At 37.9% G+C, this 27,342-nt stretch overlaps 1 protein-coding gene and 1 long non-coding RNA gene across 3 annotated transcripts in view; one reads left to right on the top strand and one right to left on the bottom strand.

Annotated features, from left to right (window-relative positions):
• mspo (M-spondin) overlaps positions 1-27,342 on the top strand; it is a 119,509-nt gene that overhangs the window by 74,526 nt on the left and 17,641 nt on the right. The gene's annotated exons all lie outside the window — the stretch shown is intronic.
• LOC138911385 (uncharacterized) lies at positions 3,698-4,581 on the bottom strand. Its single transcript, XR_011416948.1, has 2 exons — positions 4,386-4,581; positions 3,698-4,309 (listed from the first exon to the last, which is right to left on the bottom strand). It is a non-coding gene; the product is annotated as an uncharacterized lncRNA (long non-coding RNA).

Genomic DNA, 27,342 nt, shown 5'->3' with positions numbered 1-27,342 from the left:
TATTTAAATTCAAGAAAAACTTTAAAGTCAATACTCTTTACTTGTTAGAGAAAAGGAACCCCAAAAAAAAAAAGCTAAAAAGTTTATCAGCAACATGTGATTAACTAATTTACGTCTATTAGCACGGGTTCAATTCAAATGCGTCTAAAGTTTGGCCAATAAAAATCAAAAAAAGGAAATGAACAACTTGAATGTGCAAGAAAATTCGCTAAAGCGTTAAAAAATACACTTTTAGATGCGAGGGGTCGAGTGGGGGGCTCTGTTGGGGCTCGGGAAGAAAAGTAAAAACTTGGCTAAGCGTAAATAAAGCAAATAAACTTAACACAAGCAAAGCGCCCCAAAAAGTCAAGTTGACTAAGCTGCTGCTGTACTTGTTGTTGTTGTTGTTCTTTTTGTAGTTGATGTTGTTGTTATTTTGGCCAAAGAAAGTTGTGCTCAAGTTTGGTTTTGAGACAGTTTACAGTTTGCTTAGCAGCCAAACAAAAACCATAGCATACAACGCGGCGTGCTTTTTTTTAGCCCTATTAAGGGTATTCCTATTTTGTCGTGAAATGTGTAACACGAAAATAAAGACATCTCAATATACATATATATATAAATATATATATTTTTGTAGTAACATAGAGATGTTGGTATCACAATATGTTCTTAATCTGAAGCCATGTCCATCTGTCTGTCTATCTGCTTCTATGCAAACTGGTCTCTCTGGCTTAAAACACTCTTCATTTGCATAGATCTACCTTTATCTGGCATTTAAGTTCGATTAGGCCGGGTCTTTATCATACAGGAACGGTAGAACATGAAGTTTCTGCATAAGCAACTTTTATGTTTCCCTAAAATATATTTAGCATCTTGACTACGAGCATAAACTTATCAACATCTGTCTTTTATATAAAATGGATCTAGACAAATAATCTGTCGTAAAGTGTTGTTTTTTGTCAAATTTTTGACTTCTCCAGATATTTTCACCAAATTTAGCAATTGCAAGCTTTAATATTCTGCTCACATATCCATATAAGGGTATTTAACATTCGTTTTTGCTGAACATGGCCGTGTTTTCTTGTATTTTTTGTGGGTGCTACAGCGGCAGCAGAGGCTGAGGCCGCAGCAGCAGCAGCAGCGGCGGCAATTGTTGTTGTTGTTGTTATTGTTGGTGTGAATAATGTTGCTGTTATTTATGCCTCAATGCGTCACGCCCCAAAGCCGCACCTCGCAGCCCTACGCAATAAGCCCAAGTGGAAGCAGAAGAAATTGCAATTTCCACGCCCAAAGTTTCGGGCACTTTCACTTTATGGCACGGCGCAGCCCCCAACAACAACAAAAACTACCCCTAGCTGCTGCCGCTGCTGCTTTTTATTAAAACTTTTCTTGGCCAACAACAATGGGCACATTTTTTAAAGTGTTTTTTATTGTCGCGTTAACCGACCGCAACGACTTGCAGCAGCAGCCAGCGTGGGGCGTTGGAAACGGGGCGTGGCGCTAACTTTGCCTCTGCGTAAGTGTAAATTATTGTTAAGGTCAGAAAGTTTTTGTGCCATGCTTGCTATTTTTTTTTTTTTTTTGCTTTGTATGTCACAAGTTTCTTGACTAGTTTTGCTTAGTCTCGTTAACTGGGCTATAAGTTAATGGCCATAACTTTAGTTGCCAGCCGGCAGCTGCATAATTTTCAAGCATATTTCACTTAATTAACGCGTCCCAAAAAGCGCTCATAAAAATGCCACATTAACTTACAATTAGCGCCACAATCCACGTGCCGTTTTAACCCAAAAGGTCAACTATGCAGCACGACCTCAGCACAACCCCAGCAAGCATTGTCAGCCACCTACCACCCCCAAGAAAAACTGTAATAAAGTGCGTGGTTTGTGTTGCAGTTGTTGTTGTTGCTGGGTGTTCTTTAAATAAAAATTTATGCGCACCCCCAAAAACACTTTCACTTTGGGCCGCCAGCGCCTTAAGCTCTACCAAGTCCAGTTCCAGTTTCAGTTTCAGTTCCAGTCTCTGTCCTGTCCTCGCCGACCTCCGCCCAACAATTTGTGTGGCCCTCGCTTGACATTTGAAATATGTTGGCGCATTTTATGTTGGTCAGCCTGGGCCAGCAATTAAATGACACTGCTAAAGGCGAAGTCACTAAAGCACCAGACGAGGCAGCTCTGCTTGCAAAGCCGAAGTTCAAATACACTGCATTCGAATATTTGGTTGAGCTAAGAGGAAAACCACCTTTTTTTCCACATAAGCAAAGTCTTAATCGAAGGCTTTGGTATCCTGTTTACAAGATAATTGTTGAGAGTTTGTAACTGTATGATAATTTTAAATAATTTGAAACAAAATCGATTAAAAACTGAAAAAGAATATTCAGTATTTAAAAAAAAATATATAAAAATGGCAGCCGATAAAAATAACAGAGCTTCTCACTCTTACTGTCATAGAGTCAACGAACTCTGCCTTGTTTAGAGTATTTAAAACTGCAAGCTTGAGCATAACAGCTACTGATATAAATTCAGCTTGACAACTGTACTTTTTGCCCGATCTCTCCAGTTGCGAGAACTGTCGAGCACAACTGTACTTGATGACACTGTGAAAGGCATTGCTGGCGTTGATGGCCCCACATGATTTGTAGCCGACAATTGGAGGCGCCCCAGCTATGCCGCAGGCCCCAAAATGGCATTCAGCCTGGTGGGAAAACCGAAAGCGCAGAATCAACATCAAATTTTAATGCCACTCATAATTTTTTCATGCACACAATGCGCAAAGGTTAAAAGTGCGACCGAAATAAATGCGAAATCAGCAAATGCTCAGATATATATATAAATAAAGAAAAAAAAGGCGCCCCAAAGAAATGAAAAGTTTTTCGGCTTGCTGCGGCTCAGTTATGGCTGAGTTTCCAATTTAAAAAAGAAACAGGAAAATGAAAGGGTTTGCGGTGGTTGTGTCACTGTGAATGGTAACTGTGAACTTTCAGTCACATATATTTAATACATTTCTCAATAAATGTTCCAGACTAGAATCAAATATTATATATTTTCAAGTTAAATCATTATGCAGTAAAATAAAAATTAGAAATTAAAAAAAATAATTTAATTTTCAAATAACTCAAAAGAAAGATTTTAATTCAATAATAATAATAATAATCATAATAATATAAGTAATTAAATACAATAATGTTTAATACATTATGATTATTTTCATTATTTAATGATCATTTGTCTGTAAGAAAGAACGAATAAAATGTATGAAGCAAATTATTATCTTATCACCTTAGTACATATATTTAGGCTGCTCAAACTTATTTTATAAAGCTCGCTGAGTGCCCAAATAAAAGATCACTGAAAGCGTCACTTAAAGCTTCTTTAACTGTGAATTACGTACAATGTGCTGTGCCTCTGCAATTTCAGTCACAGTCACAGCTAACTGGCCTGTCACTGCAACCCAAAGCTCTCATCTCTGAAAGGCTTAAGAACTACACACATGCCCATACAAACTGAATTGCCATATGCCATTTGGTTTTTGTGGCCAACTTTCAGTGCGCAACTTTCTCAAGGGTTATACAAAAGGCTCAAAAGGGTTGTCCTCATTGTTGTTATTATTATGGCTGAGTGTGTGTGTGTGTGTGTGTGTGTGTGCTTATGTGTGTGAGCTCCATTGAGTTATGTGCGACAAACAAACAAATAGGGTACAAAAAAAAATGAAAACAAATTGATTGTTGCATTGCTCAGTTCTGTTTTTATTTTTTTAAGGGGAAGGTGGAAGGGTGAACGCTTTTACAATACGTTTGCAATTTGAGATCATAAAAATTGATGTGCCCTTAACACACACACACACACACACGCAGTCACACAAAGCAAATGTTGGGGCTTCTGTGTGAACTGAAGTGATTCGCAACGCTATGCAGGGTATAAATATCAGCGGCACCTTTGGCCATAGGTGGGGAATAGCGCGAGGGCTGTGTGTGGAGCGGGGCGGTGGGGCATGGGGCACGGTGTAGTTGAGCGTGAAACGTAGAATTTATTATGTTATCGCTTCAGCGATTTACTTTATCGATTTCACAATCAGGCAGTGCCAAACACTCTGCCTCGGTATCAACACCTAGCCCAACCCCTCTCCAGCTCTCTTACAGGCAACCCCAACGCCCCCGCAGCTGCCCTGTTGGGAGCCCTTTTTGCCAGCATTTGCCGCTGCTGTTCCCCAGATAATTTGCCGTCATGTTGTTTGTGTGTATCTTGAGTGTGTGCGTGTGTATTTGTTTGTTTGTCTTGGCATTTTAACGTTGCCTGGATTTAGGCGTGTTTCAAGCGGGCTTTTGTTGCCATTCCTGCCTGCGGCAGCGTGGCAAATATTATTATTTGTTTAAAATTTAAGCCAGCCGAAAAGTGAGTTGACTTTGATACGTGCCTTCACATGCGCCTTAGGGTAGTCCATTGTCCTTTTGAAAGGCTTTAGCTTACAGTTTACTTGCTTTCACATTGTTTACGATCATTTTTTAATGTTCTGTGATGCAATACCATCTTATACGCATAACTTTACAGGACAAAAATTTAATAAATATTATAGAGATATATAAAATCAGGTACAGAGAAACTGTCAATTGTACAAATGTGTAATTTGGCATTCAGTTTAGGAAGCGATGTAGCTTTGATTCATAACTTTGTCTTCATATATTCTAAACTTTTGAATTTATTTATTGCCCGCTCTACTGAAAATATAACACGCGTCGGACTAAATTTGTTATCTATTCAAAATTGGATGTGTAGCAAAAATATTTACATATGCCCCATGATAGCGTTAAAAAATATTTAGGCTTTGGAGCTGAGTCTCACTCGTTTTTTATTAAAATATTTGGAATGAGAATTCAGCCGTTTTTTGTTTTTTTTTTTTAATGCTTCCTTTATTAGAAATAATAACTTGGAATGGCATAATATACGATTCTCTTTGAAATTCTTTTGAAAAAAATATCCCCACCACATTCTCTTCAAATATTTGACACCACAACACATTTTAAATATATCTTAAATGAATGCTTTTCTTTCAAAAATTTATTTATTTCAAAAAATTATTCTTATTTATAAGCAACAGAATTTAGAATTATATATACAGATATATATGTATACATACATATACATAACCGAATCTAAGTCATTATATTTCTTGTTCTATATAATTCTTTAGCATACAATTTCAAAAGAAGGCAATAGTTATATTACAGAAAGATGTATATATTTGAATATATATGCGCATATTGCCGCCATTTTGTATCTCAATGATTTTGCATTTAAAATGAGCTGCCTAATGGCAATTTCGGAAGTTTGCATTTTGGCTTTGATGTGGGGCTAAAAAGTGTTGCCAGGGACAAGGCTCATCAGTGGGCTATTTGGTAGCTAAGTGCCTGGTGCGACGCGCGAAAGCCCAAAATAATACAAATACAAATAGAGTTTTTTTTTTAAATGTATTCTTAACGCACTCTTGCTTAACTCTCTCTCTCTCTCTCTCTTCCTCTTTGCAGGTAAGCAAATCTGGGATATTAAATTCAATCAACTGGGCGGCGTGTTTATTTTTAACAATGCCGTGGGGCAGATATCGCTTGGAGTTGCACGAACCCTGTCGTCCTGTCACTGAATTGATAATAATTGGATTAGCGCATCATTTGCAAAAGCGGTTTGTACGCAGGGTGAAATGTGGGGAAAGGGCGGGCGGCGGGTGGCGGCTGTCGGGCGAGATTTGGACAGTTGCGCGCAGCTCTAGGAGTTGGGTTAATAGTGCCCAAAGGCTTACGGCACGTTGGATACGCAGCCAACTGATACACACTCACATGTCGGTGTCTGTGTGTGTGTGTGGTTGTGCTGTAAAAATATTTCACAAAATTTCAGCGTTCGCCATATTTTTCAATATTTTTGCGTGCATGTTTATATGTGGGCGCAGTGCTGTGCGGGTAAAGGGGCGCCGCTTTGCGCTTCAACAATTTCACAATTTATATGGCCAGGCGCAGCGACCTAAATGCTGCGTGTGTATACGTATGTGTGTGTGTGTGTGCGGGGTGGGTGGCGGGTGTGTGTGTGATTGGTGGTGTTTTGGCAAGTTTATGCGCCCTATGGTATTCATCACTTAATTTCCACGTGCCGGGAACGCTGCCATTGCGAAATTTATGACTTTGCCAACAACGTTGTTGTCATGGACTTCGTCCTACCAACAGGCAACAACAAGCACACACACGCATACAAACACACCCTAACGCACACACACACACACTCACAGAATGTTGTCAAGTTGGAAAACCCTTTTGGCGAATATTTTGTGTAGCGTTTGCCGTTTGCCAGCTGTCAGCGCATAAATAGAATTATGTCAGCTAATTGAATTTTCTCTCAGCGACTTGACATGGATTTATGCACTAATGCAGTTTCGCCTATGTAGTAATCGAATTTCTCGTTTAACCCAGCCCAGCCCAGCTCCGCCCCCAAGCGACCTCCAGCCTATGTCAGTTGAAAATTCGTGGCAAGTTTTTCGTCCTAGGGGAGGGGGTTTTTCAACTAGCACTTGAAAAGCTGTTGACTGTCAAATTGTGAATTGATGCTTGGAAATGAATTTTAATGGGTTACGAGCAGTTTTTAAGCCATAGAAAGTTAACATCAAGTTGCTTCCTAGTTGATTTCTGTCGATGTTGTTTACGCAATAAACTGGACTCAAATATGCGTCGAGTAGTGCTTACATCGTTTTGTTTCCTTATATTCTATTATTAATACATTTTGTGCAGGGGTATATTGAACATTGCGTTGAGGAAAATCATTTTTAATGGGCCATTGTAATAAAAATGGGCAAATGTTAACTGTATGATGAATAAGAATGAAGGATTTGGATATCTGTTTATGGATTTGTTGGTATCTAATAAATTTTGTCTATAATATTATAATCTATGCAGCTAGATCATCAGTTAAGTCGCCTGCTTTGGCCACATTAAAATAATATGAAAATCGAATGGTCTAAAGTCGGATGACTTAAGAGTAAATAGTGCTTACATAATGTGACTTTTGACCCAAAGGTCCAGTTGCTGAAAGTATGATATAATAAACTGGTAGATAAATGCTACTTTAAAAAATATGATAATGGATAATATGAAAGAAGACATTTTATCACATATCCGAGTAAAAACACATATTATGGTATTATAGAGCTGGCCATTAATTCTTTAATTTGAATAAAGTGACCATTGAGGACTTGACTAAAATACAAGACAAAATTCATATATGCATATATTTATTATATAACAAGTGAGGGTACTTTAGTCGGGAGGGCGCGACTAGGGGATACCCCAAATTCAGTTCGCGTTATGCATTCATTTGCCACAGCTTATCAATTGTTTTACCCATATGATAGGTAAAGGCATATGCTAGCATTTATAAATGCCAAAAAATGAAAGATACTTGATGTATAAAATATATGCTTTCGAAGATCTACATGCCAAATTTACCGACTAGCTCCTAAAGCCTTTGAGATTTCCTCAACAGAACATAATTTTGAAATAGATTTTTATCGATTGCTGGGAAACGTGGTAAGGTATCTGCGTTTGGAAACAAACTCGTGCCGCATGGGCACTAGTTGGATATTCGCTTTAGGACGTCTCTAGGTCTAGCTCCTATACGTTCTGAGATGGACGACAGTCAGACGGGCGGATGGATAGAAGAACTGACGAACATACATGACTAGATCGAGTCGGCTAATGTTGTTGATCAAGAATATGCATATATATATATATATATTGTTGGGTCGGAGTTGCTACCTTGTTAGTGTAACATACATTTGCACAAAAACAATATACTCTTTCTACACATTTCAATGCCTTCAGGGTAAGAAAATGCAGTTCAGACAGTCAAGACAATGTGATAAAACGCCTAATTTAAAAAACGCTAAGCGGGACCTGATGTCCCATAAAAAATAAAAGTTAAGTTTTAAATATATATAGAAAGATCAGACAGCTTCTGGCACAGCTCTTGTGTATCCTCTGATTGAATGCTCTAGATATTATTTGAAAATCAAATCGAATAGGAATCTAAAGCTAACCAATTTATTTCCACATTTAATACCAATTGATTACTCTGTACAAAATCTATATTTGATGAGCCACATTTTTGTGGGCTATTTTAATTTTATTGTGTCTGAAAATAAAATGTGAAACAATTATTTCTGCCAGCTTTGCAACTGGCAGAGCCTGCCAGAACTGGGCTCTTCATCATTGTCAGCCAGACTGTGCAGACTTTTAAACTGTCGTTTGTCTTGCGGCTTGCGTTTTCGATTCATTTACCATAATGCTTCGTTTCGGTATACGTTTTGATTGATTTTGTGGTTATGTCTGGCTGGTTACCAAATGGTCGCCTCTCCTCCCCGTGCCCATCCTCTCCAGTTACCAATAACAATCAGAATTCACTGTAGCTGCAGTCACAGTATATACGCTTTATGATATACCGCACGCATTTCCCTGGCAGCAAAAATAATGAAGATTTTTGGTTGTCCTATCGAAGGGACGTGGGGCTGTGGTGTGGTGTGGTTGGGCATTTTGTGGGTTTACGTAAATCAAGCAAATGCTAAAGTTGGTTGCAATTCAATTTGCGCGTAAACCCCGGCTCTATCACATGCCTAAAAGCATGTTACGCAAATTGTACACAATTATATTTGTTATGCCAGAAAACCACCCACAAAATACACACACACACACCTAACACGCACACACACACACACACACACACACACACACACTCACGCAGACGCAGCCGCACGCAGCGATATCTGAAATGAGCATGAAATCTATCGAAACGTAACGAATTGTATCGAACGTGCCTAACTGTTAATGCGGTTATAATACGCCAGCGGATTATCATTGATTATGGATATGATTGTGAGTACATGTGTGTGTGTGCGTGCGTGTGTGGGGGTGTGTGGGGGTGTGCCAGCCAAATAACTGTCGAGCCAACAGACAGAGTCAACGAGAACCGGAACTGAGCTCGCGCGGGTTGGGTGTATATAAAAGTTTGTCCTGTGCGTTTGCCGGCGAGCGTGGAGTATAGACATAATTTCAATTTTCATTTGATATTAATATCTGTGTGTGTGTGTGCATGTGTGTGTGTATGCTCACAAATTGGCGCAGTGAGCTTCAGCTCCAACTGGCTCTCATGGCCAAGTGTGGAGCTTGGCCCCTGTTATATATGACTGCAAAATGCGGCATTGGCAAAATCCCAGGAGTCCGCTTTAGATGATAGCAGCAAATGGAAGGACAATGCTAGTTATAAGTATCCATTGCACAATTGGTTAAGGGGGAGCTGAGGTGTGGGAGCATACAGACACACACAAGCACACATACGTATATGCATGTATGTGTGAGTTGCGACATTGGCTATGCAAATTTATTGAAATGTTTCTGCGCCTGAACCAAATGGCAAAAAGTTTGCGCAGCTGGCTAACAAATTTTTGAAAAACAATTTTTGGTAATTGAGTTTGAGAGCAATTCAGAAATTTATGACTCGCAAAAAAGTACGTTCAAATTAATGAAAAAAAGTGAGCAAATATATGAATGAAAAAATTGTTTACTTTTAATAAATACAATTTTTAAATAGTTAAAACTCAGGTAACAATTTCTAAAAAAAAAATCTTAAATTAAATTAGAGAAAAACAAAAAGTGAACCTTTTCTTAAAAGGTATTATCGAAAAAAAATGTCTTAAAAAAGTATTTTATAGTTTATTTATTTCGATTTAAATTTGTTTTTAAAAAAAAAGCTAAAAACGTGCCTTTACAGTAAAATGCAAAGACTATAAATACCTTGAAAAATTAGAAGAAAAAAATTTCTACAAAATATATAATTTAAGCGGATTTTAGGATCTCTTTTTAATTTGAATTAATAAATTAAAAAAATATATAATTTTAGGCTTCAAGAATAAATCAGAATGTAATCAGTACATTTTCAATTAAAGTCATCGTCTCTTCTTCTTATGTTTCTCATGTTTTACTTTCTGGTTTGTGTATTAATTCCAATGCCATTTGGTTCAATTTAATTGCCGCTAATTGGATTTGAAATCTAATTAAAAATTCAAAAATTTGTTGCGTCTCCTTTGGCTCAGCCTTCCTATTTCCCAAATTTCTCTCGAACGCTAATTTTGTCAGCCCGTAAAATTTGCACACAAATGGCTTTTAATTAAAAACAAATACAATTTTAATCAATGCCAATGTCAAATTTTTAGGCAGCTGCCCAATTTACAATGCAAATCAAAATACAACAAAAAAAATTGTGAGAAAAAAATAAGTGCAATCTCAAACGCTGACAAGAGGCCATTAAGTAAACCAATCAAAGTCCAAACTTGGACCTTAAGAAAAATATATATTAAATAAACGAATTTCATAACAGGCACATAAAATGCGGTCGCGGTGCGAAATACAAACAGATTGTGTTCTTTTTGCGGCCTGAAGGAGCCGTCCCGAATCGAAGGTGGCCACTTCCGGCCAAGATGGCGGCCAGCCGCCGCACCCCCCACTGCGGCAGTCTGTGTCCTGTTTCTGGCTTGTGCGCCGTTGCGTGCTTAATTAAATGATCATCATTTGCGCGCAATCAACGCACAAATAAATTTTCGGTCTAGCTATCCCTGACTGCCCGCACCGCCCTCCGCCCAGCTCCTACTCCAGTGCCGTCCTTTGTATGGCCTAACCCTGGGCGCTTTGGCGTAGTTTTGTTTGTTTGCCTGGTTTCCGCTTGAAATTATACGGCCTTTGTTGTTGTTGCTGCTGCTGCTGCTGCTGCTGTTGTTGTTGTCTTAATTAATTCCTAATTTCGCTCTAGACTACATTCGCTTTGACTCCTTTTTCAGCTGCGCATCTTTAATTGAAAATTTTCTTCAAAGACTTTACGGCCACGTTCGAAGTATTCATGAACATTTTGCCTGCTCATACACTACCTGAGGGTCTAATGCGTCTGTCAAGAGAGTGGCGTAATGTGCATATATAAAACATATTTGTTCCTGAAATATTTTTTATATTTGAAGCCGCTCCTAACTTGATTTGGAAACTTTTTATTGCAGGCCGTTTCTGAGAGTTCTTCAATAGAAACGTTTAGCTGTTTCTTTAGATATCTTAACCAAATCCAGGAGAAAATGTTGTGTTGATCGTTTTTTCTTGAAGCTAGCATCTGTATATTGTGTTCTTAGGGTATTCAATCTACGACCGTCCCAGCTTTCTTGTTGTTATCTTCGTTTATAGCCCTCAGTCGTCTGGTTCTGGCCGTTAGCCGGCAGCTGTTTGGGCATTTGACAGTCGCTTTTCATTCATTTGCATATTGCTTTCGCACTCTGCTTTGTTATTGCTTTGTTTATGATTTCGTATTACGCTCCGCTTTATAGCCGCACTTTCAATTGTTTCGCATAAATTTGATTACATTTCGGCTTTCGGAGGGGCTTACACGAGTGTCCATTGCTGTCAATTAGCTGTGCTTTATGGCCCAAGACGCGCGGTCCCTCGATATATTAAATTTTAATGCAGCTGCTGCTGCTGCAATTGACTACGTTCAAGCTATTCAATTACACTTGCAATAGGCAATTTGCCAAACACCCCCAACCCATCCGCCCCTGAACCTTAATTAGCCGTTAATATTTATGTCGAGGCTTCGCACTAAACACACTCACACATTGCGCATACGCCCCATTGGCTGGCATTTCAATCAAATATTTAATTATAATTTTCATAACAAATGCGCCTGCATTTCTGCATTTGCTTCGAATTAATTTCTAATGCAGCTGCCCATCTGTATATGTAATTTTTGGCTCTGGGCAGGGCCACACTATATATCATTTTAATCGCATTTTATCCACAAAATTTGTGGGTCATTTAAAATGCCACAATTTAATTTCATTATTTTTTTCAATCCATAATTGCATTTGAAGCAGTTGCCGCCGTGCAAATGTCATTAAGTCAACTGCATGTAGCTGACATCAGATTGCAATTATCAACCACACAGACACATATACCCACACACACACACACACACACACATATGTTTGCCACATTTTGTGTCATTTATGCATTGAGCTGAACTTATTAAGTGCCTTTAGATAGTTTCTAGTTATCTGGCGAAGCAATTAACCCAAATAAAGTTAATTTCACATGCAGCAGGTGCGATAATACGATTATGATAACTAGCAGCTAATTTACAATATTTGGGTCGTGGCTTGATTGAAATATGGTTGTGTTTAAGTTTTCTTTTTAGTTTGTGAGTGTATAATCTAATGCGTCATAGCTTTCAGCGAATTTAAATCACAACTTCAAAAAAAATATCTTTCTTGGAACTTAAAGTGACTTATGTTGGCTGGATAACATTCATTCGCCAACAACTTGTGTATATATCTAAATATAAATCTGAATGCACTTTTAAATTAAAGCTTTCTGCGAGGTTTAAGTCACTTTAAAGCTCTCTAGGAACTTAACGTTAAACCAGCAGGCTGTATATCAATATTTCATATAAGGTTCGGTTTATGTGTACATATAAATCGGAAAGCACATAAAAGCATTAAGCGAACTTTAAGTCAAATCTTAAATACTTTTTTATATTAAAAATTACTAATTTATTAAGTACTGATTTATTAAGTGCTTATTACTTTATTAGTAATGCTTTTAGAGTTTTAAGCGAATTGCATAGAGTTAAATGGAAAAAGCTTACGCAAAGCTTGAAGCTCACTTAAGTGCTAACAATTTAATAAATTGTACCTCTTGTCTTTAACCAATACTTAAGTTTAAGTGCGACTATCAGCAAATCTGATTGCCATTCAAGTAATAGAAATATTTGTTTAACTTGAAAGCTCTGCCAATCGACAGCAATTTCTTCCAACACATATCGCCTGCCATATTATTTTATCTATTTTTTATATATTGTTTTCTTGAGCGTCAGGCGCCTTTGTAACTAGACCCACGGGTGTGATAAGCGCACACATAAACAAATTCACACCCACACACACACACACACAGAGACAAACACCTCGTTGCTCAGTGAGAAATCTAAGCATGACTTTGGCTTCACATTCTTGCGAAATGGCTGCCAATAAAAATTAAAACAAAAACATAAATTTTAAGTGCCACGAAAAAACGTGGCAAGAAAGACGAAGCCCAGAAAAAAAAAATATTTTAAGCTAATTCGTGCAGCTTTATTTAACACGAGGGAACCTACAAACAAAAAAGGGCGGCAGTGACAAAAAATAAAATGAAATTTAGAAAAGCAGCCAAAAGAAAACAGCAGCAACAACAACAGCAGCAGCAAGTACAACAGCCAAACGCAAAACAAGTCATAAAGATAAACGAAATTTATGGCTAAGCATTGTGCGAACCCTGGCCGCAAAAACAACTCCAATGGAGCCGTAGAAACTGAAATTAGGTTAACGATATTTCACTCTCAACTGCTGTCGCTGTCGCTGCTGCTGCTGCTGCTGTAAACGCTCTAAAAACCATCTACTGAATCTGCTGAATATGTTTTGATAACAACAACAACATGTAAGAAAGTGTCTAAGAAATGTGATATTGACTAGTTTATACCCTGTATGCAGCAATTGGTTTCCTTAAGGTGCACTCTTTTGCTTACCTAAGCAAAGTACTGCGTGCCACCATCTATCAAACCTACCGAGGGCGGAGTCGTGTCACGTAAGACACGAGTCGGGATTACCTAAACGACAGATTTTTTCACTCTGTCCACGCTGATAAAACTGGTATGTACTATATATGCTTTCGGCTGCCTCAACAGACCAACAAGCATAGTGTATGTGCGTGATTTTGAGCATATTCCCTGTTAACAGGGTATTCCAGCAAGTACATAAAGTGTGGACTATCTTTTGTTTTTGGGCTGTGCCAGTTTACAGTTTAAAGTTGTGGAGAGTCCGAGACAAACTGTTTGCCATGCCAAATGTCGCTTTTATCGCTAAACGACGCCTAAATGAGGCGCTTTAAATGCCGGCTTGCCACCCTGCCCGCCGCACTCACGGGGCACATTAGTCGACGTAACGACATTGATATCCTTTTTTTCAAAGGTCCTTGCCTTTGTTTGCGCTACAGAGTGCTTGAGCCTTTTTGTGTTTGCGCTTTCCATTTCATTTTCCGGGGGAGCGCTCTTTGCGGTTGCTCCACCCCAATTCGAAATTAAGAGAAAAGCCGCCAATAAATTGCTAAAAAAATCTATTAAACTCTTGGCTCGGGTTTTGCCCTTATTTTAAAAAAGAGTATATATATGTATAAAATTAATTAAAATTAATTGCCGCAACATATTTGCCTTGGTTTTGCTGGGGGCTTTTCTGCTGCTCTTTGTGCTGAATGCGGAATTTTCCAATCTTGCCCACTGATTGGTGCCTCGGTGTGTGTGTGTGTGTGTGTGTGTGTGTGTGTGTGTGTGTGTACAGCTCGTTATAAAAATATTTGTGCTAGCAGCACAAAACATGGCTAAAAGGAAAAAAATAACCTGAAAAGAACAGAAAAATAGGAGCTCGAACTGATACAATCCTTAGAAACTGAAATATCTGGCAAAAGGTGAACAGTGTGTGTGTGCTTAAGTGTGTGTCTGTATGTGTGTTGTTATTGTGTGTTTGCTTTGACCCACTTGTAGATGATGGCCATATGTGTGGTTGTAAGCAAAGGTCAAGATAAGGCAAACTGATGAAGTCTGCGCGTTCTCTGAGATTAGGTCGAGGTTTGCCCGTCTTCCGATGTGCTTGGGCTTGCTCAAGGACCTTTTTCTTATAAGAAGCCTGTGGGTCATATAGAAATGAGATGAAAATTGAAAATCAAGTGGAATACCACATAAATTTAATTGTGTGTGCATAAAAAGATGGACAATCAATCTGCACAAATTGACAGTTAGCTAAAAATTTTGAAATAATATTTAATTTCATAAACCATTTCTAGGAAGAAAAGAGTAATAAATGGACATAATAATATTGGAGTTTATCGTTCAAATGGTAATATTCTGAAATTTATATGCTTTCGTAACAATGGTCAAAATTACGATATTTTGCAATTTGATTTCGTTTCATACATACTTAATTTTTCTTGATGGCTTTTAACCCACCCTAGGCAGATGATTTTTTTTTTGCCTCATCTTTATTAAAATATATCTTTGAGTGAGAGCAGTTAACAAATTGGTATTCGTTTCGTTTCGTTTTGCCGCTTGCGGTTTTTCGCCTATGTTTGTACACAATATTTTTCTCTTGTTGTTATTGGAAAATGAATTTTTGCAATGCTTTTGTTGGTTTCATCCAACTTGCGGCTGCCTCAAATACTGTATATACCCTGCTCTAGGTGTATTGTTGAAAAGAGGTATGATCAAGCTGATCTCATTCTTGGAAAATAACTCATATATATTCTAAGCAGCATTCAATTGAACCCATTTGTGAGTTCTTTTTTTGATAGGCTAGAGCCATGCAAATTTTTAAGCAGTTTTTCATTTATTTCCCACAAATGTATGCAAGCTTTTTCTATATAAAAACTGTCCCTTTCATAGGAATTTTCCTACAAGCACAGGCGTCTTAACCATGTGAACTTGGAACCTATGACAGCTGGAGCCAGAATGTTTGGTATATGAGTACATTCAAACTATTTATCTTGATGACCCAGTTTTATAATTGAATAGAGCATAATTTAGTCAAACATATTCCGCCTACTACACTAGTACACCTATAACCCAGCAACTATAATAACTAGAGCATGCAACATTTGGTATGTGGATTTACCTTTACCATTATCCACCGAAAAACATGTGTATACTTAATCTTGGCAAGCTAAGCTTTAGCTGTAAGGCAACAGCCAGTCGAGCACACTCTGCTATATTATTCTTCCAGGCTTCCTTTTATGTTATGCTCCCTTTTTTTCTTCCTCTTTTTTTTTGGCTGCTGGCTGCCCCTTTTTTATGTGCTTGTTTATATTTAGTTTTGGCGCAACTTTTGTGCGGCCGCTGTTGCTGGTGTTGGGGTAAAAACTTTATGCGAGAAGCTCGAGGCTTTTGGACGCTTAAATTGCCAAATAGTTGCCATATTTTGATTGAGCATAGAGTAAAGCAATGCAACTATTTCCATTTGTGAGCTAACCATTTCAACAGCTGGAAAAATTGTTGGAAAAAACTCATTTAAGCCTTAGGTGCAGCTGGCAATGTGCTTGTGGGCGTAATGTCAAGGGGTCGAGGTTTGAGTTTTGTGCACCTGCAGTTCGAAATTCAAAGCGTCGTCTGGCATGTCTAACATTCTGTTTGCATTGCAATTCCTTTACGGTCTGCTGGGCAACAACATGCCATGCCGAACGGCAACAGCAACCAACAATGGCAACAACTACAACAGATACAACTACTAGAAAAATCTGCAGTTGTTGACGTGCTTACATTGTTGTTGCTGCTGCTGTTGCTGCTGCGACTGCATAAATATGCTAAAAATGTAAATACTGCAAAAAAATATTGCACACACACACACCCACACACACCTGCACACGCACAACATGCAGCTACATGCACTTGAAATTTGCTAGCGTATTTTATTTTCATTTCAATTGGCCACACGACGTATGCGTAATATTTCCACATATACTCATATCGCATATTGATGCTGCCGGCCGTCTGCCGTCTGCCGTCTGCCATATGCAAATTGAGTGCAATTTTAATGCAATTTGGCCAGGCCAAGCGGCGTTTTAATTAAAAACGATCTCGGCAAATAAGTTAAATAAAAAATAATCTGGCAAAAATGCAACGCAAAGCCAAACAAATATATGCTGTAAATATAAAATTAATATGGCCAAGTAAATATATATCTGTAAATGTTAAAGATTTAATGGCAACTGCACGAATGAAAGTTGAGACACTGCGATGAGGTTTTGGAGAACTCTATTGTCAATCAATCAGCTTCAAACTGAAGAAAAATACGTATTTTTAAATATTTAAATATTTTACAAAAATGTATATTTTTGTATAAATAGAAATAATATCAAGGATATTTTAATCTGGCCAAGGGTTATCTGATAGTATACTTATATAAATATGTGTATATATTACACTTGAAAGTTGGAGGTAAACATAAACTTGTGTGAGTATTTGTGTGTCTTTGTGTGTGTGTGCCTCTAGTTAGTGTTTTTCCTTTGTATGCGTGTACGTCTCGAGGGCGCAACGTGTAAACAAAAGTTTTTTAGACCTTAGTAAGATAAGCGCTCAAGTGTGTACACAGCATGTGTGTGTGTGTGTGTGTGTCACAGTGTATGTTGCACGCAGACGCTGACAGTTTACATGGCAGCAAAGTTTCAAGAGTTTAGCCAACAAAACAGCCAAAAGGAATTACACACAGCGCACACAGCGTACACAGTGGGCAAAAAGTAAAGCCAAAAAGCGCCGCGCGGTCGCCTGATTACAAAAAAATAAAAATAAACTTTGACCTGTTATCTGCTGCTGTTGCTGCTGCTCAGGTACGTCAACTTCTGTAACTTTGATTAAAAATTCCACTAATAAACAAACAACACGCAAACAAACAAATAAACAGAGAAATGCCATTTCTTCTACCAGCCCCATGCCACTTTTTTGGTGGCTCCACCTAGTGCTGACAATGTGCAAATACACGTGTCTGTTTTGTGTGGAGATGATTGCGTGACAAAAAACTTGTCACTCAACGGAAAAGTTAAAGATATTATATATTCTATTATCTCAGGCACAAATTACCAAATATTTGGCTAGAATTCTAATTACTTACTTGAGTTATTCAACTAAGCTTAGTAAAAAGTAGTAAAAAGTTTTTTGCATTTGAATTATTTTCATTAATATAATAACCTTGAAATAGATGCCAAGATAAGAAGTAATTAAATAATAATCTAAAGTAATTAAAAATAATAACATAAATTAAGCAATTAAACTGACAATTGCAAGTTTGCTACGCATATTTTTTGAAAAGCAAATAATAATCAAATATGTTTCATATTTCATATAAATATGTGGTAAATATTTATGTAAATGCTAAAAACTATCGCTTAACTCTTTCACTCACGACTCCCGTTGACGTCTCTAGCTGGTTACCTAAAGACGCTGCCCAAACTTTGGGGACGCTCAATAAACATTGCGTTTAACAAAACTTTGTTTTTATATATATTTTTTATAGTTGCTCTTCGCACTGCACTTGTGTGTGCACGTGTGTGTGATGTGTGTGTGTGTGCCTGTGTGTGTACCGCCATTTTGTTGTGTAAACTTGTCTTACGTTGCGGGGCTTACCGTGGGGGAAGTTGCTAAAAGTTTGCGGCGCTGCTGTTGCAGCCATTTTGTAAATTTTATGTGTATAATATTTGCAAATTTGCGTTGTTTATTTATGCGCGAAAGCGCAATGCACACACATGCACAACATACAGACATACAAGGGTGTTCCGAAATTCAGGCTATTTACTCGCGTGAGTGTGTGTTTGTGTGTGTGTGTGTGTGTGTGTGTGTGTGTCTGTGTGTGGTTGCGCATAATGAACGAGCTACTGTTGAACTTTGCACTTTAATTGCAATTGGGTTTTAAGCCAACTGCATTCGCAATGCAGAGTGCAATAATGCAACCAATTTATTAATTAAATAAATGCTAATTAGGGCGCTGCACACGCCCACCGACTAGTGCCTGTTACAGTTACTGCGCTCACTAATTGCATATTTAATGCATTTCTGCACGCCGCTTGACTTATTGATTGTTTTATAGTTTCCACTTCAGATACCCTGTAATATGTTATAGCATAGGTTGGCATAAAACAAGAAAAATAGCTTACGAAATGTAAATAAAATAAACTTTTTAACTTTATGCAAAAAATAAAAACTAAATATGATTTATATAATATTAGAATTTAAAAAAAGTGACCTTCAATAACTGAGGAAAATTTCCAATTTCTCTGAGATTTTATTAACACAATCTGCAACTAATTAATGTACTCTTCCGCATATACCCATTCAAATTACAATTAATATATTAATTTAGTAATTCTATTGGCATACTCCAGGTAGACGCAGACTTCTGCCATAATATAGTGTACGTTATAGAGTATCTGCAGGTTGAGCACTGTCAATTGTTTGCCCCCTGATCCAGTAGAACTTTAGTAGCACTTTAGTTGCTCTGGTTATTTTAGTTAGTTACAGTTGTGGCTTCCAAGTTGCATATGCTAATTAATTTCCGATCTGTGGCAGGCAAAATCAAAATCAAAATTAACAGCTGCAAAAATGGTTGCTGTAAATTGATGTGGGTTCCATCGATGCAGGTTGATTGCATTTACATTGTTCACATTTCAATGGGCCAACAACAGGCGATGGCATTGATTGAGAAAATATATATGTATCTAACATGTGTGCTCGTTTCCAAATTTCGTATTTTCCTTGTATTTATAGAGCTTGTGGCAATTTTTGTTTACACTTTTTGTTGATTCTTAATGTTTTAGCTGAAGAAACGTGATTAACTCCGAAATAGGCCAGGCGTATAACTGTTGATTTTAAAATATTGCATTTCATTTAAATAAATGCCTTTTAATAACTTATATTTATTTTGCTCATTGCGCTCTTACATATGTCTCAATTAACACACTTAGCCCGACTAAATCTGTTTTCGGAGAAAATAAAAGTGGATTTCAATTTTGCATTTGTTAGCATATAAATATTTTTTTTGCCTTTTATTTAAATGAAATTATTTTAAAATATTATTTTGCTGCGGCTATATTTATTACTTCCCACTAATATTGTGTTTAGCTGTATGTATTTCTCACATATAGCTTGTGTATTCTACACAGATTTGGTTTTCTTTAAAATCGGCTTATGCGTTAACATAAAGAAACATTTACAAACAATTTTATTGAAGTTTCTACTTTACTTATCTTAACCCGAATGTAAAATATACTTGCAATGCATCTTTGGATTTTAAAAATATTTCTATGTTAATATATTTTTTTTTTCAATTTGAATATAAACGCATTCAATTGTAAATTTTGCCTTAATGTCACTTTGCTTTCTTCAAAGACATTTAGCACCACTCAAAAGCCAAACAGACACACACACACACATCAAGTACTTCGTGGAGTCTGCACACACACACACATACACAGAGAGTGCACATATATTTTATTATGAATGTCTGGCACATGCTCACACTTGATACTTGAATTGTGATCACTATTCGAATTGCTGTCTGCAATTTGCTAACATTTTCATGTTGCGACGCAAGCAGCTGACACGAAAAGTAAGAAAAGCATTTCCCACTGTCACCCGCCCCATACCCTGTCATTCCCCGCCATACCCTGACACTGCGAGTACCCATTTCGAGGCACTCAAGTGCTGTACTTCTTGCCTTTAGAGGCTCACAAGGCAATACATCAATCGATGCGTTACTTCAGCAAGTTTCTTCTTGCTCTTATTACGAACTCATATATATATATATATGTATATATGTATGTTTGCATGTGTATATTGTGCTTTTTATTTGTTTTACAATTTTGTTCAATTATTTTAATGCAACAAATGTGTTGACTGTTGCCGCACGTACAACAAACTTGGCTCTGAGGAATTCGCCAGTTTCAGGCCGGAGCATTTTTATGACTTTTACTTTTGCCAATTTACGACAGAAACACAAACACACACACATACACACACACAGCCCAGAACTGTGTCAGTTGGGCAGAGCAGGACAGTAGGGAAGATTGAGCATGCGGCGGGTTGGCGTGCTGTCAGGTTGCAATCTGTGGGAGACGTCACCGACTTGCCGCAAGAAATCAATCAAAATTGCCGCAACAAAAAAAACACAGGGTATAAAAGGAAAATAATAAAAAAAAGTAACAAAAGGCGCAGCGCACGCGATGCTCATCAATTTGTGTGTCGTTGAAACATGTCCTTGCATAAGTCCTCATCCATATATGAGGACTGTGTGCATGTGTGTGTGTGTTTATTTGTGTGTATGTGTGTGGCTGTGCGCTGTCTGCCTGTCCGTCTCTTAGCCTGCCTCTCTGTCTGGCTTTTGTGTTTGTTTAGTGCAATGCAAACAAAGGACAATGCCGTGACGTGCCTTGTAACTGTGAGCTGCCTGAGCTGCAGTCAACTGTCATTGCACCCACCAATGCCCGAGCCCGAACATTCTGCCACGCCCCTTAATCTCCGCTACTGTCCCCTGTGCTGCGCTCCTTCTGCTTCTAAGCTTGTTGTTTTTGCTGCGAGCATTGGCTTTGCAGCCAACACGACTGACACACTTTTCATGCTACAATAAGCCATTATAATGAATGTAGCCAGAATGTAAGCCAAAATACTAACACAGACACAGACCGAGTTTTCCCCGGGCAGGAGGCAACGGTGGCCAGCAACAAAAGTTGTGAATTACATTCCTCATGACTTCTCAATGCTCTTCATATGTACTGTGCATTTATCCCAATGCAATTTACATTCATCAAACAGCAATAGAAACTTTTTTGGTGTCGGTCGCGTAGGGCGTAGACATTAGTAGCTATAAAGTTATTCACGAATTGTTCAGATTGTTATTATTACCAGCTAATCCTGAATTGCCAAATGATAGACTAGTCAGATATGTGTGTTTCTTACAAGCAAGAAGGATTGTATCTCCAAAATATTTGAATTCCCACTTCTACTCCTGCTCCTTAAATATATACACATCTCTGCAGCATTGCCATCTTGCATTATCTTAAAGTTTATCTGTCGCCTGATGTATACGACATAATTAACATGGCTTACAATAACCATCATTTAACATATAGACACATATGTGTGTGTATGTACACTAACGTACCTTAAGGGGCGGGCACAGTGGTCGTATCATGACTTTGTCTATTATTATTTACAACTTGGCTCAAGACGCATGGCTGCTGGGCAGAAGGAGCTCAAATAATTGGCATGAACGTGTGCACCTACAATAGGCCAAATCACATATGGGCCATAAGACAAATGGCAGCTGGCACATGGACAAAACTAGGCGGTTAGTTGGACAGCTAGATGGATAGTTTGATAGCTGGTACAGCCAGGATAGCTGCTTGAATGGATGGACAAAAGGGGCTTAGCCAACCCTCATTTGTCACGTGATTTTATAAACTGCAAATCTAAGACAGAAGGCTGTTGATGCTGTATAGCTGTTGTTGTTGTTGTTGTTGTTGTTGTTGTTGCCTTGTTATGTTGCTGGTCAATTTCGTTTGTAATCCCTTTGAGCCTGCTCACGCAGACATACACAAATGTACACGCACACGCGCACACGCACACATATGTCGATGTGAAGTGACAACTCTAATGCCAGCTTGTTTGTTTGTCTACATAATTGCCCCAGTTGATGGCTTTTTGGGGTCTGCGCGGGTGTCTCGTTTCCTGCTTTTGGGTGTAGGTAAGTCCTCTCTCATTTGCCTAAATGCCGCATTGTTGCCCTAAGCCTTGGACCAGGCCTAAGCCAGACATGTGCTTTTATGTCTAGCTTGTTAGCCCTCTACACACATTAATTATAAAAGACATGGCCCCGGCCAAGCCACAAAACTGCATTTGGCATGGCCCAAACTCTTGCATGAGTTTACTAGCCCAACTCTCGAGGCCATTAAAGTAATGGCTAAATTTCATTTTGACTGCTAACTGGTCCTGGCTGCGGCTAACCCTACGCTTAAGTTGCCCGTCTATTTGGTTTTCTCAAAAAAAAAAAAGGTAGAAAAAATATTAAACCCAATAGAAAAGGCACTGCAGATGCTGCTACACTTATTGCTGTAAAATCGAAAAATGAAAACCTGGTTTATCACATCAGAAACGTCAGCAGTTTGACATTCTATCAGAGTCGATGCTGCAGCCGCTTTCAGTTTGAGCACAGCAAAATGTTGCTGCAAATACGTTTCGAAATTAGTATTAAAAGTCCGTGTGCCAGACTACGCAATTTTCCCTTCTGGCATATTTGTTGGCCGATTTATTGAGCGCAAAAAATATTTGTATACCCTGCAACTACTGAAGAGGGTTTAAAAAAATTAGCCTAAAAGAGTTATCAAACCCAGCTTAAAATGGGCATAAAACGGTTGTGTGTATCAACTACGCCATGTTTGTATGCATACATTAGTTTTATCAGTATTTATTGGGGTGTCTTGCAGTCATGTCATGTCATGTCAGCCTATCAGTCTGCCTGTTTGCCTGCATAAGAACATAATTTGTGGAGCTCACAAAAGGGAAGAACCTTCAGAATATGACATGTTAGTTCATGTACATTTTAGTACAAATTAGAGGTAATGCTTGCCATTGTAATTCTTATTTTTATTTTACGTATGTAAAAAACTTTACCTTCTACTTAATATTATTTTTGTACAATGTGCCAATGCGTGGTTCTCTTGTATGTGTCTATATATATGTATGCAAAATTACCCTGATTAAACAAATTCGTTCTCCTTATTATCAGATTTACAGGGTATCAACCAGTCGTTCTCTCTGATCTACAGCATTATTTTTACTTGTATTTTTTTGCTTTTAGACATTTTGCATATGCGGCGTATGCGTAATGCGCACACAGGTCCTTTTAAGCTTGGCTCTTGGGTGACATACACACGCACACTCACACACACACACACACACAATGCTCGAGCTCTTGACATTTATCAGGCGAGCGAGCGGGGTGTTGGGTGCAATTGGATGAGAGCGAGAACATCTGAATTCTCGTACATGTGACAATGTCGCAGATTTTCAAATGCAGCGCACAAGTTTTGCATTTCAAATGGCTGCTGCAAGGATTTCTGATTGTGTGTTTCTGATGCTGACTTACTCATTCCCAAAACCACCAACTACAGACACACACACACACACACACACACACACACACACACACACACACATTCGTTTACACTGTGCTTTAAAATTTAATTTGCTGCTTAAATTGGTTTCTGTGAGCTTTGCTAGCAAATATTGCGCATACGCATCGTTGGCCAATAAAATTAGCAAACTGCAAATATTTATAAAGCCCCAAAATGATATTCATACTGGATTGTGTCAAGTGTATGCGTGTGTGTGTGTGTGTGCATGTCTAACAACTGTTGTTTGTGCAAGCTATGCCATAAAAATATACATATATATCAATATATCACGCGTACGCCAGGTGTGCACACACTTCTATGTAATGTATTTATAGCATGCCGCTCAGATTTCGCTTTGTGTGTGTGCCCATGATTGTGTATATTTGGTGTGTGTGTGTGTGTGAAAACTGACAAGCCAATTAAATTTGACATACATAATTAAGTGGAATTGCGGCGCGCGCAAAAGGAGTTCAAATATTAACTGGGCAGGTGTATTGCATTTTTAATTAGCATTGAATTAAATTTATTACTTATTTTATTGCATCTCCCCATTTGGCAGGTGTCTCTGTAGTTAAGCTAATAATCGTTGGGCCATTCATTGATTGTCCACTTTACTTAGTTAAATTATTAACAACTGTGAAGAGGCTAAAGCAGAAAAATACGTTAAGCATTTAATTCAATTCGAGTGATACAATAAGTATATTATTTTAATTGTTTTTGGCAGTTTTTTTTTAATTATGGTGTTTAGCGCATAAATGTAAATTTTATAATTTATTGTTGAAATTTTTTTTTTTGGCTATCAAACGTAAGTTTTCTTTCTATTCTAGCTTTAAATTTATTTAAAAAATAATTTCTGGAATAATAAGCTTGCAGATTTTCTTGTTTTTGGGTGGGTATCTTTTCTAGAATTAATTTCGTTTCTTCTGTTTTAATATGACACTATTCCTATTATGTGACATATAAAATAGTTATTCGATAGGTAATATATTTAATAAATTTTTAGGCTTATACCATAAAATACAATAATGAACATCATAAACTTCAACTTTATTTAAAAGAAATTGAAATGCAATAGAAGCATTCTTTTTGAAAATTCTCCACAACACAAATTACTCAAAAATATTAATATGTATTCATTTATTTTGCAATGTTGTTAGCCAAAACACCTGAGCTTTCAGTTTTCTATAAATAATATTTTGTGTGTGAAAAATGAATATCGTATTTCATGGCCAGCAGCTCAAAGAAAAACACATCATTCAGATACCGGCAAAATATAACAACAATTTCTCATGCAAGTGACAAACACGATATATTCCACAGTCATGCATATAGAGCATGTTTATATATACTCTCTCTCTCTCTCTCTCTCTCTCTCTCTCTCTTTTCCTCTCTCTCTCTCTCTTCTCTGATATCTGCTGTGGCATTTCATTCATTTGGCTGATCTGTTGTCTAAGTTTCATGCATCTTGAATGCATCTTTGGACAGCCTCAGCTTTAACACATATTGCATATGCCACGTTAATTCCTTAACTTTTATTTATACCTATTTTGCCTGGCTGAGCTTTGTGTTTAATGCCACGCTATTAAAAACAAATTTATTACCTATAATTAAATTTCGTGCACAGCGTGAAAAGAAAAATTTGCAAAAAAAAAAAATGAAAAGCAAAGTAAAAATATTTCATAGCGATTTTTGCGGAAATCGTTGTAGATCGAGCGTGACGCGAGGCGCGCAAAAAAGTGTGCGTAATTCATTTTTGCACACTTTAAATGAAATTGCAGGAAAATTATGATGTTGATGACGGCGTTGGCCAAAGTGTGTCAGCTGTGCAGCGGCATTTCGGCAAAATGAACAAATGTGTGTCATAGAGCGGCACGTTTATTAATACCTGACTTTCAGGCGTGCTAAAAAGTCGCGGCCCCAAACAACAAATTTCGGTGCCAGTCAAATGGCCATACAGCCGGCTGGCGACGGGGACAATGGGGACTGTCGGATGACTCATGCCGGGGCAGTTCCATAGAAAATTACTTTTAAATTGTTCACACTAAATGAAAATTTATTTGTGATTTTTCGTTTGCGCGGTAAGAAACAAGAAAATGTGCTTGTTCAGAAACGGAAATTAGAACGTTTTATTTATCGGAATATCATTCATTGTACAATGTGTTTATTTTGCATGTAAATTTAATATAACATTTACAGTATAGTGCTATTTTCTTTAATAGGTGCTACTAAATAATACTTAACATAACGATACCAGTTATGTTAACATTGTAAAGATGTTAAAAAGACTCTGTTAACTTGGAATATATGCCTATTATTTTAGCAATGATTTTAACATTGAGGAAATAAAAATAAGGATAACATATTAGCATATTTGCAAATGTTAACACCACTCCCTTCTAATTGTTCTCTCTCTTTCTCTCTCGTTTTTCCTTGTTCTCTCTCCCTCTCTCTCTCTCTCTCTATTGCATTCTTTTCCTATCTTTCTCTGTTGTAGTTTAAACTATGTTATGCGCTTCCCCCGCTCTCAGTTCTGTTATGTTAACAGCAATTGAACATAATCCCCGCACTTTAGTGTTTACTCTCTAATTTAAAAACTTTTGATGCTTATGTAGAAGCTGCAAAAGAGCAAAAACTTTTCTATAGTTGAAGCAGATTTTATCACACACATATTTATTAAACCACCCGCGGGAAAACTTTTGGCTTTGCGCCACATTGCACTTGCATATTACGACCATTAACTTATTTATTTTCCTTATTTATTTAACGATGTATGTGTGTGTGTGCATTTTTTTTTGTCAATTTGGCAAATTCATATTAATTTGTTGCAGTTTGCGATTTTCAATTATGATATGGCCATAGCTATGATTCGATTTCTGTAGCTAGCTTTCCAGCTGCCTCTGCTGCGCGGCCCACGCACAATGTGGCGTATGCGCAATATAGTTTCATGGTGGGGCAAAGTGTAATTTATGGGCCATACGTGGCGCGCATTTATTACGTGGCCAGCGGTGCACGGAACAGCCGTGTCAGGTTTTGGCTTTTAATGTGCATAATTAAGCATTAATTACACTCACGTCCTTTGCCCATAGCCTTACGCTCGCGCTTTCTCTCTCTCTCGCACGCATTGGCTTTTTCATTGTTTGTTTTTATAGCGCACATTTATCTCTCCCCCAGACGGCCAGAGATCTATCGGCTGCCCTACGCTCCTCTCACTCTGCCTATCTCTTTCGCAGTGGTCATTTAAACGGCGACCATTTGACCACTGGCGGTGGCCACCAGCTCGATTGGCTTCCACCGCGACCACCGCATTGGCAAACCATTTGCACAATTTAAGCATTTAATTGCAAATTTATTATGCTTATTTTGTGGGCAATGCAATGACCATGTCGTAATTGATTGAGCTGCTGCTCATATTGGCCCGAAAGCGAAAGTTTCCATAAGCTCCAGCCAAACTGGTCCAACGCAAAAATAACTGACAAATGTGCATTGGTCATGACATAATGACCTTTATTCGTTTCAAAGATTGCTAAGCAGTAAATTTATAGATATTATGTTAACTGATACGATTTTGACCAAAGTAA

This window comes from Drosophila virilis, chromosome 5, assembly GCF_030788295.1.
Source record: "Drosophila virilis strain 15010-1051.87 chromosome 5, Dvir_AGI_RSII-ME, whole genome shotgun sequence".
Taxonomy (NCBI): Eukaryota; Metazoa; Arthropoda; class Insecta; order Diptera; family Drosophilidae; genus Drosophila; species Drosophila virilis.
The sequence above is the reverse complement of the archived record's forward strand: the minus strand, read 5'-3'. Positions and strand labels throughout refer to the sequence as shown.